Source organism: Hesperophylax consimilis, chromosome 25, assembly GCF_061612785.1.
Source record: "Hesperophylax consimilis isolate HC1 chromosome 25, BYU_Hcon_1.0, whole genome shotgun sequence".
Taxonomy (NCBI): Eukaryota; Metazoa; Arthropoda; class Insecta; order Trichoptera; family Limnephilidae; genus Hesperophylax; species Hesperophylax consimilis.
The window spans coordinates 9,104,257-9,116,995 of NC_142860.1; positions in this window are offsets into that span (position 1 = coordinate 9,104,257).

Genomic DNA, 12,739 nt, shown 5'->3' on the forward strand with positions numbered 1-12,739 from the left:
TTTTACTAATCGCTCCTTTAATGTATTTTGTTTTACACAATTAACGATCCCAGTTATTCCCACGTTAAAGAGATTCATGAAATCACGTCCTAAAATCGATAGAGACGAACTACGGACGACAATAATTTTGAGTCGGTGTCGTAAACCGTTAAACTCTAGTATCGGTGTGAAAGTACCTACCACACCAATGAGCGTATTGTCAAAACTCCGTAAGCTCACGTTTTCGTGCAATAACTCAATACTGCTGAATTTATTGAAATAACACTCTTCGGGAATTACGCTACAAGATGCTCCAGAATCTACCATGAATTTATTATTTATTCCGTCGAGTGAAACTTCTATATAATATGGCTCAATACTTAGTACATCACCAACCATTCCATCCGATAACAAAATATTCACGTTTTTACGTGCTGTTACCTGTTTACACTGTTTTGCTAAATGACCCTTAGTACCACAAATTTTACATACATAATTTTTGAATCTACATTCTACCGCCGTGTGATTATTATAACCACAAACCGTACAATTACGCTTTGTAACTTGATGAACCGGCGATCGCGCACGATTATTACTACTGCTTCGCTTGAAACTATATCCATCTCTCTTTTTCACATGCGTATTAGGTGAGACACGACCTCCGCCGACTTTTAAATTAGCTAAGACTCTGTTATCAGCTGATTGAGATTGAGTTGAAGCTACAAGTTCAATACATTCTGCTACTTGCACACATTTTTCGAAAGTATATGACTCACTATCGAGAAATAATTTTTCTCTAATCTTACCGGGTTTACAACCTAATACAAAGAAATCTCTTAATTTCTCTGATAAACTATTTCCGAATTTGCAATTGCTAGAAAGAGATTTTAAACGAACAGCAAAATCGCGAACTGATTCGTCATTCCTTTGTTTAGCTGAATAGAACTGTGGTCTTTCTTCAAAAAAACATTTTGTCGTACAACGATATTCGTTGAGCTTAGATATCAAATCTTTTAAATCAACCTCTGTTACTTTTTTTGGAATGCACAAATTTACCAGTAGAGAAAAACAATCATCTTGCAAAGCATTTAGGAAAATAGCTCTTTTTTTAACATCCGATGCGTACTTTTCATCATTCACAAGGAGGTACTGCTCGAGACGGACTTTGAAGTTCTCCCAGTTACCGTCACGCAAACTGAAGGACCCCAATCCTGACTCCATGCTTCCTCTGCCCAGAAGGTACCCACAAGACAAGAAAAGAAAAACAGAAAAAAACTTCCCAAAGATTTCTCCGCTCTCCAATCTGCTCCTTGGACCCTCTCAGGAAACCGCTCCTTGACCCTTGTTGGCTGATGGCTCTTCCCAGACCGCTCCTAAGACCTGGTAACACCGATCCTTGACCCTCGGTGCTGCTGATGGCTGCCCCAGACCACTCTTGTGGCCCGGACCCCTCCGATCCTTTGACCCTTGGAGATGCTGCCGCTTGACGCCCTGGACCCTTCCGTGCTTCCCCCTTCCGAGAAGCTGGCTGGCTCCAATGGCTTCTTCTTCTTCACTCCTTTCAGTGAAGAATAATTTCGGTCCGGCCTTTTTACCGACCCGAACAATATGTTGCAATCCGAGCTTATTCCGACAATATCGCGTATTTTTTTCGTGCGAAATCTCGCGCGTCGATTCTTTTAATCGTAATTTTTACGAATTCCGTAGGCTGCGCCACTGTTATTTACAGACTCGGTGGTACTCAATAATTAGAACGCGTGTTCGGTTATAATGTTTATTAACAATTTAGTACGGATTGACTACGTCTATCTTCTGAGCTGTCGGTTGGGTAAAGAGAGCGAGCAGATGCATCCGTCATCTTTTATACCTCTATCTGTCATCTCGCTCTTACACATTCAACAAGCAGGCGTACCACCTAAAACCTTTCTTACAATTTTCCAACAAGGAAATGTCATTTTCAACGAATTCATCATGTTAATAATATATGGGCGTTGTTTGTTTGGAATTTGAAGGTATATCTTCAATCTGAAACAAAAAGCAGGTATGTACACAAAGGCGAAAGAAGGGGTGAAGGGGTCAAGCTTTGTTTTTATCCCTTTGAAATTGCTTGACCCCCCGGCAGTCGATTTATTCATTAATAACAGGAATTATTATTTTAAATACTATTATTTTTGTATCAAATCGCGTCTGGTACAACTATTTCCAAATGGTTAGCCAAAAAAGGCCTAGGTATACAATATGTCATCATTACTGCTTTTAAAAACTTACACTTATGACAGGTGGATTAATAACATCCTTGAGCGCATTAATGTGTGCTGTAAACAGTGCCCGGTGCCCTACAGTCTGAATCAATTCTTTAATATCATCTTCAGATATTATCAGGAGTGTTTTTGAGTCTATGGCTTGTTCTGAAATAAAGAAAAAAACGACGAGAAAATACAAAAATTTTCAAAACAAGAAAATAAAAAATTATTTTTCAAAGGAATGAAATTTATTCATTAAAAAAATGTATATTTATACAACAGCAGATACCGAACACCCTGTATCATGAATCAAGCGGAGATAAAATAGTTTTAATAATGAAATTATTTAATTTATATGAAAAATTCCAATGTAAACATAAACAATGGGTACACCTTGTATTTAAAAAAACATATACCTCCCAAAAAAATCAATAGAATTCAATGTTCAAAATGATATGTCCAAATTAATAATTGCAATACACATTTATTAAAATTAAACATAACCTGCTATGATTGACCATCCATCGGTACGATTTAAAAGCTAGTTTGGTTGGTTCTAGTTTCTGGCTAGGGTAAAACTGTAACTTAGAAAATACTGCAGTTTCAAACAACATTCGTTCAATACAAAATAATACTGGCAGAAACGAAAAAAGAAATAAAGGCGCCCTTGAGGTGATTTTGCACAAAAACGGCGCTATACAAGTCATCCAATTATTATTATTTTTTTTATATACCACTCTCTGTAACCTGTGTCATGACTGCTGACACAATCTGGTTGTAGCGTCCACACGCACTCTTCAAACTAGGTATACATAATAAATACAAATCTACTAAATCTATTGCGTACTTGAGTCATGAATAATGAAGGTGCCAGTTTCTAAATCAAAAAGAATGGATATTATCATAAAATATATCATAGTTCCATGATCTAAATTCTAAATCAATAAAAAAATGAAAAAAAACTCACCTTTAAATGTTTCTATGTAAGCTTCCAGATTCCAAGAAATTAAATAATCCTCCACGGTGTTGTTTGCCATTATCACTAGGAACTAGGAACAGCGGTAAGCATAAAATAAATTCACAACGCGCGCAACAAACGTCAATTCAAGTATGGGGCGAACTGACAACTGCGTCGTAAATAAACAACTCGTCATCGCGGACCGCTAGCGACGAAGATAAGATCTACCAAAGTTCGGGAGATTTAACTAAAGTTTTGTTGCACTTTGATCAAGTTTGTGCAAAGCAACTAATTGTTATGTAAAAATACCATATTTTGATATTCCAACCTAAGTTTGGTTATAAGAACAAAACATTTAACCAAACTAGATGTTTAGTTAAATTTAGCTAAATACTTTGGGAAGTAACACATAAACTTGAGTTACTAAAGTGAAATAGGTTTAGTAAATTACTTTAGCTTAATTAACCAAATCGATTATTTTGTTTAGGTGAGTAAGCTTTTAGTATGCTATTATTAAAGTTTGGTTGTAATAGCTCAAGCACATTTTACTAAACAACGACGGTATCTGCACATAAAGTAGTTTGGTACTAGTAGCTCAAGTTTAGGCGATGGTTACACAACTTCAATTAGCTTAACACTTTAGCTAACTCATTTTTTTCAGTGTAGATGTGCAGCAATTATCATGAGTTTTTCTCTTGCTGTAACGCCTAGATATGAATCAATTTTCAAACATTATTTACTCTTCTTGAGAGTCTCTCAAGTACGTAGGTATAAAACTATATATCTTTGTATCAAGATTATAACGTTGTGAAATATTTATATTTTCTAATTGCGTATGTTATTGTTTTCTTCGTGAATGTTTAATTTATGAAGGGTATAAGCGCGCAAAAGAAAAGACTTAAAAACGGAGTTCAAAGGCCGAGAACCCGCGAGCAGCGAGCCGAGATGCGACAAAGGAAATATAGATATTTGTACCAGGTGCGGACTAAGCACGGGGACGTCATCAGGTGAAAACATCAATCAGAGTTGCCTTGAAAGTGAAACTCCGCAGTGGATCGACCCACTGAGAATACTCGATTCTAGTGGAGCCAATCCCCAATAGGGCGTATGAATTAGCGTTGAATCTACCTCATGTTACTTTAAACTTGGCTTAAGACAATGTACATATCGACTGCTTAATACGTATTGAGATTTGAGCGCATTTAGTCAGGCTTTTAACACATGTTGTATTTTCAGAGCATCGTGCAAGCGCTCCAGAAGAGAGGCGAGTGTTCCACTCTCCAGAGTGACGCCACGCACCTAACCATCCTTCCAGGAGCCGAACCTCTCCCCCACACTCTGTCTGACTCGGACGATGATCCTCGCTGATGACGCTGATCTCCTGCTCTCCTGATATGATAGTCCTGATTAGACAGCTCCAACAATGTATGAAACAGCCATGTGAGGAATTGCGAATGACTAAAGATTTTATTTATTTATTTGATAATATTATATCAATTATGTATTCATAAAATAACCAATAAGCTTAAGTCTTATCACTGTACAGCAGAGTGAAAAAATATTGCAAAAAAATCTTTATGTAGTGATTATATTTTTTATAGAATTTGGATATATATCTATGTATATAATAATATTATATAACATTTTGTAAAGACATTCATTTTCTGAATTTTGTTCTTTCGTATTGTAGACACGCAAGAGCACCAAAGATATAAACAAAATCACAATGTATTAGCATTTCAAATAATCTTATTGTTCAGAATATATATATTCAACCTCAACATCTACAGGTTGGAGAGTTTAGGAATAGTGGTGCCTAGAATCCTATAATATTCTGCCTTCTTTATTGAAATCGAAACGAGTTGTCAAAAAACTTATTAGTAATATCTCCCTAACATTCATACCGTGCTGATCTAATTAAATATTTTAAAGAGTAAATACCTACGTATTCGAACGATAGAAGCTTGAATCATAAATCATAAGCCTACCTCGCCCGTAGCATAACAAATGCCGTGCAGTCACAACAACATAGAATACTACCATGCGTCACTTGTAGTGTAATCGTCTAATATTATGTACCTATAAGACATCGAACATTTAAAAAAATCCAAAAAGTAAACAACATAAAAAGTAAAAAAAATATTATAAATATCTATATGGCAATCATGTTACTAAAAAATAATAATCATTGAAAAGATTAACTTAAAATTGTCATAATATTTGTGTAGAATTGTATCATAAACAATACACATAGGTACTTATTATTATGTCATAGGTATTATTATGCTATTCCGAAACCGGCAATCATAATCCTTGTGTTTTGAAACAATAATGGGGCTGACAGCTACATGCATCACGGCTTCGCTTATTTCAGCATATCGCTCGCTCTACACTATCAATGGGAATGTATGGCGAGCGATATGCTGAAATATGTCAAGCCACGATAACACAGCGTGGTTTGACACAGGCTTAAATAAATTGAATTTTCAAAAATAAAAGTAATTTTTGTTGTGAAATATCTTTCAATCAGTTTTATTCGTACAACGGGTTTCCAAGGGTTTCCCGTAATACTTTGATGAAAGTGTTTATAGAAGTGTCATTGAGAAATGAAAAACGATGCTTAAAAAATAGTGTTTAGGTATTATTTGGGTCTAAAAAACATTTTTTTTCTGAAATTAACTGTCGCGATATGATGGATTTTTGTTCTAATAATTCAAAAACCATTTATCAGCCGCAACTATGAACATAAAATATCTTCTTTCATTAAAATTTTAACATTACTCTATGGCGTCATCAAAATAAAACACTTTGTTTACATCACTATATTATATATGATCAAAAATGATCGACATGTTTCGAAACCAATGGTTTCTTCGAGAATAATATTAATATATAACATATTATTATATTATATTTACCCTGCCGAAGAAACCATTTGTTTCAAAACGTGTCAATGTTTCTGATTAAATAGTGGAGTACACAAAGTATTTTCATTTAACCTAAAATTGTTTCGGCGACGTCATTTCTTGTAGTAAGATTTTGTATTGGAGACCCATTGTTTACGGAAATCGGGTGACACTACTGCTTACAATAATACTATACTTAAAATAATAATAAATAGTTATACACCTGTAGAACGCACAAAGGAAGCTGAACTCTGATTTTAGTTGAAATCAATAACTTGTGTAAGGCTCAAAGTCCCGTGCTACAAATATAATTATATATTAGACTTATTCGACCATTTCTTTTGTATTACATCGATAATATTTTGATGGTAGGCAGTAAGTATAATATGTATAAAATTATTTATAATAAAACACATTTATGAGTTTGTACGAATTTGTAAGTTGTAACAACTATAATTCAATGTGTTTTCTCAAATAGTTAGGAAGCGTGATTATTTAAAGCAACCAAATTTTGTGATCTGTACATAAACTTTAGATTTATTTTTAAGCATTTGACTGATCCTTATTTATCATTAAACTATACATTTACCAAAAAGGTTTCTCTATGTCTAGATATTTATTTTCTACATACAGTGCTTATACCCTAGTTCCCATTTATACTGTGTTTAACAGTCAGATGTATTTATTGTATGTTTAATTTTGTTACTTTTTAACTCTTAAAAAGGATTACAACAATAACATTTGGCTGTCATCAGTTGTTTTGTTTTGCTCTATCTAAAATTATTTTTTTACCATTCTATTTTGTTTTCTGGCCAAAAAAAAAGTGTAGTGTGTTGTGCCTTGAGGTTTCTTTTCCCTTCTGATCTTCCAGGAGTCACTTTTCGCTGCTGATTTCCAGATATTTATAAACTTTTTTACTTCTGTCATTTTTCATACTATTATTGTAGTTGTTTACTGTTGTGAATAATGGAGGAAGATTTCCCTCCTGGACCCCCTACAAAGCCCCCAGATCCCTCTCCGGACCCCTCAGACGGGGAAAATGTAGAAATTTCTGACAGTGATTCTGTCATTTTGACTTCTACCAAAAAAGGAAATTTACTACTTCTTCCCCAATAAAACTTGACTCGCCTTCGACTTCACAGTCCCCACCAGCACTTTCTCAACTTCCTCCAACAAACTTTTATTCTCCTCATTCCTGTGGCCCATTCATAGTATACGCCCAAAAAACAGAGCAAGGAAAAACCATCCACCCTCTTGAATTTGGCAAATTCCTATCAAATAGCAAGAATCTTTCAATCAAGCCTGGAGGTGTTAAAGCCGATGGTCGCTTTCGAATCTCCGTCGAATTCCTCTCAGGGTCAGCTGCCAACAGTTTCATCAAAAATATCTTCATTTCATCTAATTCAAAGTTTAAGGCATATATCCCTACTTTCAATGTCACTCGCATGGGCCTGGTCAGAGGTATCTCGACCGATCTGTCCATCGAAGAAATTCTGTCTTCACTTTCAACCCCCCAACACATTGGCAATCCCATAAAAGCCAGGAGGCTAAATTACAAGGACTCCTCTGAGGGTATAATTTCCTGGAAGCCCTCCCAATCTGTCGTTATCACCTTTGAAGGTCAATCTCTTCCCTCCCATATATATTTATTCTTCAACTCATTACCAGTTGAAATGTATACTTATCCCACCACTCAATGTTTCAATTGCTGCCGTTTTGGTCATACTAAAGCTGCATGCAGATCTCAACCCAGATGTTTTAAATGTGGAGAAAACCACGCAGCTGACCAATGTCCTTCCTCCTCACCTAAATGTTTTAACTGCTCAGGCTCACATACAGCTATCAACACATCTTGCCCAGAACAATCTCGCCAAAAAAATATTAAAATTTCTATGGCCTCTCAGAACTTGTCTTTTCTGCAAGCTTCTAAACTATTCCCGCCTGTCAAAAAATCATTTGCTGAGGCTTTATCCAGCAACTCCTCATCCAACCCTCTTCCCTCCACTACAACAACTTCTTCTCGTTCAACTAAATTCACATACAAAAACGCTATCTCTAAACCGGCTCCTGGATACGATCAGCAACAACACAACTCACTGCTCTTAAATCCCAATGGTTCATCTCTTTCAAATGCCACAAATGGGTGTGCAAATAATTATAATCCGTCCTCAATGAACTCTCTTAAACTTTCTGAAAAACTCTCCCAAGACAATTCTTCATTTATCCAAACTCTTATTATGCTTCTAATTGACCTTATTTCTTCTCAAACTAATCTACCGTCCAACGCTGCTACTATTATTTCCACATTAAAATCATTTATCCAAAATGACTCTTCAGGATGTCAGAATACTTCAGTGGAATAGCCGAAGTGCTATTTCTAACAAATCTGATCTCCTTAACCTATTAAATTCCAACATTATTTCTTTGGCTGCTATCTCGGAGACTTGGTTTACTCCATCCACCCACTTTAATGTGGGAGGGTATTCCTGTCTCCGCGACGACCGCCCGGAAGGTTCGGGCGGCGGTGCTGCCCTTTTTATTAAGAAATCCATATTATTTTCCCCAATAAATAATATCAAACCCCCCAATGCTGACTTCCAAATGGTTGCAGCTAAAATAAAAGACACATCCTTTATTTCAGTCTATCTTCCCCCAACAGCCCACTTCAATAAACAAACTTGGTTGCAAATTGTAAGTCAACTAAGCCCTCCTTTCTTTATATTAGGCGATTTTAATGCCCATTCCCCCGTCTGGGGTTCTGCTTTCTCCGACCGAGATGGTCGAAGTGTGATGGATTTCCTAGATCAATCCAACCTTTTCCTTTTGAATGACGGATCTCCTACTAGGATCTCACGCCCCAGCACAAACCCCAGTGCAGTGGATCTATCGATATGTTCTACTAGTCTGGCTTCTCTCTCCTCGTGGGTGGTGTCCCCCGACCCTTGCTCCAGTGATCATTTCCCGATCACCATTACTTATCAAACTTCTTTCCAATCAGACAAGTCTCATATTTCGACAAAAATTAAAACGAAACACACCAAATGGGATGAATTTAACTCTCATATGGACAAGTTCCTATTAAATTCACCCGCCACCGATATATTTTCCGTCAAAGATGATTATAATAACTTCAAATCAATGCTCATAACTGCAATAAATAAATCAAATCCTCCCCCTAAAACTAAATCTCTCAAAAAACTCCCTTCTACTCCCTGGTGGGATGAGGAATGTTCCAAAGTAGTAAGAATTCGGAAAGCTAAATCTCTTTCCTATCGTTACAATTTGACTATGGAGAACTATCTTATATACAAAAACGCTGAATCCAATGCCAAAAGGGTATTGAGGTCGAAAAAAGATCCGGGTGGTACAACTTCTGCAGTTCAGTATCTCCGAACATTCCAATTTTGGAAGTTTGGTCTATGATCCGAAGATTTAGATCCTCCTTCAGTTCACCATCTCCTCGAGCGTCTCATTCTAAATGGATCGATGAATTTTTGGACAAAATTCCCCCCCTTCTGTACCTAACTTAGATGAAATAACGCCCATCTATAATACTCCTATGTCTAATCATTGGCTAGACTCTCCGTTCACCTTAATTGAGCTAAAAAATTGTTTATCAACAGTCAAGGACTCATCTCCAGGCAGAGATGGTATACCTTACAGCATAATCAAAAATAGTAATGATAATGTTCTAAACCACTTCTTAAGCATCTTAAATAAAATCTTCCAGACTGGTATAATGCCTGATGACTGGAGTTGTCAAATAATCATCCCTATTTTAAAAACAAACAAATCACCAAATTCTGGATCCAACTACAGGCCAATCGCTCTTTCATCCACCCTCAGTAAACTTTATGAAAAATTAACTAAAAATCGATTAGAATTTTTTGTCGAGAGTAAACAGCTTCTCTCTCCATCTCAATTTGGATTTAGGAAAAAAAAATCTACTCAAGATAACCTTGCCATCATCAGTACTGATATTAATTTATCAATTTCTAAACAGGAAGTTTGTCTTGCCGTCTTTATAGATATTGTTACGTAATGAAGTCACCCTACATAAAAAGGATGCTCACTTTAACCCCACTTTCCCCATGCAAACGGTCACGGCGTACGTGACGGACCACCCACAGTGTCCAAGGCCCTAGACCCATCGCTTCCCGCCGCGAAATCAGTCTAATTTTGACCCCGGTCACCTCAACAGCGTGGCCGCCAGCAGAGCAAATTCAGCAACGCTCGCATTGTTTGCCGCGCAAATTATGCATTATTAGAAACAGACGTGATCTTGTTCTAGTTTATAATTAATATCGCGCACCCAGGTCACAAACATGTGCCGTCATCTCCACTCCAGTTTCACCGTCGGAGCCTTGCTTCCGGTAAATTCCAAGTGTGACGCAATAACGATTGACCGTTGCGTACCCCGGAGACGCAGTACATCTACGGCTCGACACGCCATGCCGCTACCCACCATCAGAACCTGGAAACCTGTAAGCTTCCATTACACCTCTTTCTTGTGTTCAAATCATTAATACATGTGAAATCCTCGTGTCATCCGGTCGTCACAGAGAGAGAAGAGAGTAGAGATCCAATTTAACCCTGTGATTCTTTAGAAGATGATTAATATACCTTGTGCCTCTTACTCATGTGTTATTATTGTGATGGCCTTTCCAACCTCCCTGACCGATGGACGAACTGATGAATGAAGAAGTCCTCACCCCTGATAGTATCCGAATCTCATCTGCTTACCCTTTCACTGAGCTAGCCAATTTATAACTCGGGTTCAAGTCCCGATGGGTTTATAACCGATCACAGCAATATAGAAGGCGCCTTTGACAATGTTTCCATCCCAATCTTGAAAAAAAAACTTCTAGGCCTTGGCCTTCCCCCCATGTTTGTCCAATCTATTATTAATCTATTTCTAGATAGAAAATTTTTTATTGAACTTCCAGATATTTTTCCTCAAAGTAGGTCTATTTGGAAGGGTTTACCACAAGGCGATGAATTGTCCCCCTTACTGTATAATATATACACATATGATATGCATGTCGCTATTCCCCCACAAGTAAAAGTTATTGAGTTCGCAGATGACATAGCTTTCTTCTTATCATCCAAAATCATCCCTCTCGCCGTCAAATATCTTAACGAAGCCATGAATGCCCTTTGCACATGGCTCATGTTAAATGGTCTTGAACTTTCAATCCAAAAGACTCAGTGTGTCACCTTCTCAAACCGCCATAAAAACCCCCCCGTTCAAATTTTATTTAAAAATTCTCCAATCCCCAACGCTTCTGAAGTAAAATTTTTGGGAGTAACATTTGATAGGAAACTTAAATGGTCTTCCCATATTAATAATTTAGTTACTAAATGCGAAAAAAATTTAAATATCATCAGATCATTATCTGGCGTTTGGTGGGGAGCTCACCCTACTTGCATTAAATTGCTTTACAACGCACTTATTCGAAGCCATCTCGATTATGCCTGCCCACTTTTTAGTACTGCCTCAAAAAATGTACTTGATAAATTAGACAAAATTCAATATAAATCTTTGCGAATTATAACTGGAGCGATGCAATCGTCACCCATCAATTCCCTTCAAGTAGAATGTTCTGATCCTCCTCTTTATTTAAGGCGTCAACTATTTGCTGACAAATTTGTTCTTAAATGTTTAAATTCTAAATGTCATCAGGTTATCCCCAGCGTCTCGTTGTTCATTGACTCAACCCATTCATCTACAATCAGAGCTTCAACTAAACCTCTTCCTGACATCTGTAAAAATTTTAAGTCTCTCTCAGAGCTTCACATCATCCAAAATGATCTACTTCCCTTATACAAATTAAAATATAGTCACGTCACCCTATCCCCAACAATATTAGAAGGGATCGGAATCCTTAAAAGTCATTCCAATCTCCCGGCCCGAACTGTCAATAATATGTTCAATGACATTATTTCATCTAAATGGCCCAACTTTTCTCTTTTATTTACTGATGGATCCAAATCTCCCGACTCTCCCAACTGTGGTATAGGTATTAACGTTTACCACAATAATTCTAATGACAGAATATTTCATTCAATTTCAAATCAATTTTCAATATTTTCAGCCGAGTGCATTGCAATAATAGAATCTCTCAAACATATAATCAAAAATAATTTTGAACATTCCCTCGTTCTCTCTGACTCTCTCAGTTCCCTCCAAAAACTTAAATCCAGTCCTCTTCTTCATCCTGATGATCACTTTGTATGCCTTATTCGAGAGATGATAGCCTCCATTCAAAGCTCTGGTAAAACTGTAACTCTGATTTGGATTCCTGGACATGTCGGTATCATGGGTAATGATATTGCGGATGCCTTGGCAAATCAAGGAGCGTCCAACCCTGTTGTTACCCTCGTAAACCACATTCCCCTATCTGACATTTTTTCCATCATCAAAGATAGATCCCGCAATGTTTGGTCGGAGTATTGGCACATTGCTAGTCAATCCAAGGGAGCCTGCTATGCCTCAATACAAAGGACTATTCCATCAAAACCGTGGTTTCAGCAATTCCCTCATTTTTCCAAAAAAGAAATTTCTTCACTCATTCGAATGAGGATCAGACATTGTTCCGTTCCTTCCCATCTTTTTAAAATTCACGTCGTTGACTCCCCAGATTGTACATTCT